Genomic DNA, 4357 nt, shown 5'->3' with positions numbered 1-4357 from the left:
TATGAGCCTCGCAGCAATGTTCATTATGGACTGGAGAGGTGACAGTCTCTGGAGGGGAAGGCCAATTAAAAGAGAGTTACAGTAGTCTAGACGTGATATGAAGAGAGAGTGAATAAGAATTTTGGCAGCATCTTGGGTGATAAATGATCGTATTTTGGATATGTTCCTTAGGTGGAAGTGACATGATTTAATAAGTGATGGATATGAGGAGTGAATGACAGGGCAGAATCTAGGATAACCCCAAGGCACCGGGCCTGGGGAGAGGGGGTGATAGTGGAATTGTTATCTATGATGGATACTTCCGGGATGTTACTGGTGTTAGTTGGAGGAAAGAGAACCATTTCAGTTTTAGAGAGGTTTAATTTAAGGAAGCGTTGCGACATCCAGGTAGAGATAGCGGACAGGCAGGAGGAGACCCGAGTTAGTTCTGGGTTGAGATCAGGAGATGAGAGATAGATCTGAGTATCGTCAGCATAGAGGTGGTAGTGAAAACCATACAAGTTGATTAATTTGCAGAGGGTTTTATAATGATTGGAGGAAGTATAGAGGGAGAATAGTAATGGTCCCAGGACAGAGCCTTGAGGAACTCGTACAGAAAGAGGTAGGGGAGCAAATGCTACTACATTGTAGGAGACACTGAAGGAACGATTGGTGATGTAAGAAGAGAACCAGGACAGGGCTGTGTCACGAAGGCCAAGCGAATGGAGGGACTGGAGGAGGAGAGGGTGATCTACAGTGTCAAATGCGGCTGAGAGATCAATCAGTATTAGTAGTGAGAAATGATTGTTAGCTTTAGCGGTTAAAAGGTCATTAGTCAGGGCAGTTTCCGTGGAGTGTTGTGGCTTAAAACCAGATTGTAGGGGGTCCAGCAGGTTATTGTCAGAGAGGAATGAGGTTAGTCGGTTGTAGACTAGGTGCTCAAGTAGTTTAGAGATGAAAGGTAGCAGAGATATGTCAGATGTTGTCAAGATTGGAGGGATCAAGAAAGGGTTTTTTTCAGAATGGGGGTGACGAGAGCATGTTTTAGTTGAGAAGGAAACAGTCCAGTTGAAAGCGAAAGATTAAATAAGTGAGTTAAGGCTTTGATTAGACAAGGATTGGTATTGCGGAGAAGTTTGGTGAGAAGAGGCCAAAAGCTTTGAGACTTCCTCATCAGTGACAGGGGTGAAGGAGCACAGGAGAGACTGGGGAGTGTGGAGGGAGGTGGAAGTCTAGGGGGGTTGAGTAGTGTAATGTCCCTTCTGATAGTGTCAATTTTGTTTTTGAAGTGCTCAGCAATATCTTGAGCAGAGACAGATATGCATGGAGGGGGTGGAGAAGGGGAAAGGAGAGTGTTAAAGGTGGAGAAAAATTGTGCTGGTTTTTTAGAAAGGGAGTTAATGAGTGAAGTAAAGTATGTTTGTTTGGCTTGGAAGAGGCTGGTGTTATAGGAGCGCAGGGAAAATTTGTAGCTCCAAAAGTCTGATTGTGAGCGGGATTTGCGCCAGCGACGCTCAAGTGCACGTGAATGTCTTTGGAGCGCTTTTGTATGAGCAGTATGCCAAGGTTGAAGTGGTTTGGGTCTAGAACGTTTAGTTTTTATAGGAGCAAGCTCATTTAGGGCAGTGGTGAGAGTACTATAGTAGACAGAGGTAGCCACATTAGGACATGAGATGGCTGAGATATTAGAGTGGAGTGAGTCAAAGGAAGAAGAGAGATGTGACACGTCTACAGCTTGCAAGTCACGGTATGTGTTTGGAGAAAATATATATATATTCATAAGGGTATGTATAAGGGTACATTCTAATCTATGTATTTAGGAAAATGCATTCATTAAAGTAAGGTTAATTAAGTTAAGTTTTAATACATAAAGGATACTCTCTCAACCAGCACAAAACCAAAATCATAAAATCTTACTTTTATTATAAATCTTCAAATATAGAATTAATATAGTAATAAAAAGTGTCTTTGAACTTGTCACATGACTTTGTATTCAATAAAAGTTGAATTTCTATTATTTTGCCATTTAATTGTCATTTGATGGTGGAGTGTACCTGTTGACTATTCCTATGCACAGATTCATTAATGGTACGTAGGTATGGGATCTGTTATCCGGAAACCCGTTATCCAAAAAGCGCACAATTATGGGAAGGCCATCTGCCTAGATTCTCTTTTAAGCTAATAATTACTTTTTTTTTTAATTCCTTTTTGTCTGTAATAACAAAACAGTACCTTGTACTTGATCCCAGATATAATTAACCCTTACAATTCTTTTAGGTTTATTAAAATGTTTTTTTTTTAGTAGTGTAAGTATTGAGATCCAAATTACAGAAAGCTCCATTATCCAGAAAACTCCAGGTTCCAAACATTCTGGATAACAGGTCACATACCTGTATATGTTTATGGACAATGGACTATTATTACTAATATATACCTTCTCTGCATATTTGCATTTATACTTATGAGAGACAGAACTGTTATACAAGTATAGGACCTGTAATCTGGAATGCTTGCGGCCTGGGGTTTTCCAGATAAGGAATCTTTACATAATTTGGATCACCATAACTTAAGTCTAGTAAAAAAAAGTAATTTAAATCTGAATTAAACCTAATAGGCTAATTCTGCTTCCAAAAAGGGTTAATTATAGCTTAATCAAGTACAAGGTACTGTTTTATTATTACAAAGAAAAAGGAAATCAAAAAAAAAAAAAAAAAAAAAATATTTGATTAAAGTGAAGTCTATGGGAGATGGCCTTTCCCTAATTTGGAGCTATTTGGATAACGGGTTTCTGGATAACCATACCTGTATTGTATTCGTTTTCAACAGAATATCACTCTCTATGGCCATTGTTCTACTGATGACTCATACAAGTAAACAAAAGGGGACCTTTTTACCCATAAAGAGGATCACCGTACCAGAGGCCACCCCTTCAGACTAGAAGAAAAGAACTTTCATTTGAAGCAACGTAGGGGGTTCTTCACAGTCAGGACAGTGAGGTTGTGGAATGCACTGCCAGGTGATTTTGTGATGGCTGATTCAGTTAATGCCTTTAAGAATGGCTTGGATAATTTCTTGGACAGACATAATATCAAAGGCTATTGTGATACTAAGCTCTATAGTTAGTATAGGTATGGGTATATAGAATTTAATTAAAAGTAGGGAGGGGTGTGGGTATGGATGCTGGGTTTTCATTTGGAGGGGGTTGAACTTGATGGACTTTGTCTTTTTTCAACGCAATTTAACTGTAACCGTATACACTCGAGTATAAGCCGAGTTTTTCAGCTCTCAAAATATGCTGAAAAAGTGTACCTCGGCTTATACTCGAGTCAGGCCTGCTTGCACAAAAATTCTCCTATGTACCTAGCTGATCCGGCATGGAGATCCATGCAGCCCAACACAAAACGATCCGTTGCCTTGTTAAACATCAGGAGTAAGGTCACGGTGCCGCTGGACATGCCCCCCTCCCGCGCAGCTACTCTGGACTGGCTGATGGAGTCTTTGTGCGCGCTGCGTGTGACATGTACAACAGGTGCGCTGCGTGTGACGTCATCGCAGGTGCGCGCCTCACTGCTCCGCACTGGCCACATTGGTGCTGCTGGGAGACGAGGCGAGCATGGTGGAAGCGGGCAATAGAGCAGGACGGGACTCGGGCTGGAGAAGGATAGTACCGGAACTATGAAGGACAGGGGAGGCAGAGGCGACAGCGTGAGAAACACACAAAAACAGGAGAGCGATCCCTCGCAGCTGCTGCTCAGATGGATGAACAAGGCAGGCTGATGCAGGCCAGGGGGATGGGGATTCCAGGACTCCCCATCCATGGGGGACCCCAAACTCTCACTCCTCATCCTATGCACGACCCCCCCCAACAGACAATGGGGAGCCCAGGAAGCAGGATGTCGGCAACATATTTCAACAGATCATGACTATCACTGACCAGAGCCTTGACGAAGCCCAGGCAAAGTGAGTACAAGAGGCAGGGGGTAACTAAGTTCTGGAGAAGAGGCCTTTGTGTGTATGAGCGACTGCTCCGTGTGTATGAGAGCCTACATTATGGCCTTTACCCTCTGCCCACCAATCCCCACTCAAATCCTTCTTTCCTCCAAAAAAGGTCCACAGCTCCCCTCACAGCACAGCTTCTTAATCCCAACCTTTCACTTTCAAACTCAGTGCCCCCTATGATTTGATAATTGAATGGTCGCTGGAGGATGCTGGGAGCTGTAGTCCAGTTAAAGAAAGCATTGAAAGCTGCTGCATTTCTCACCCTAGGCTTATACTCGAGTCAATAAGTTTTCCCAGTTTTGTTTGGTAAAATTAGGTACCTCGGCTTATACTCGGTTCCGCTTATACTCGAGTATATACGGTATGTAACTATGTAACA

Source organism: Xenopus laevis, chromosome 4L, assembly GCF_017654675.1.
Source record: "Xenopus laevis strain J_2021 chromosome 4L, Xenopus_laevis_v10.1, whole genome shotgun sequence".
NCBI lineage: Eukaryota > Metazoa > Chordata > Amphibia > Anura > Pipidae > Xenopus > Xenopus laevis.
This window is presented reverse-complemented; position numbering follows the sequence as displayed.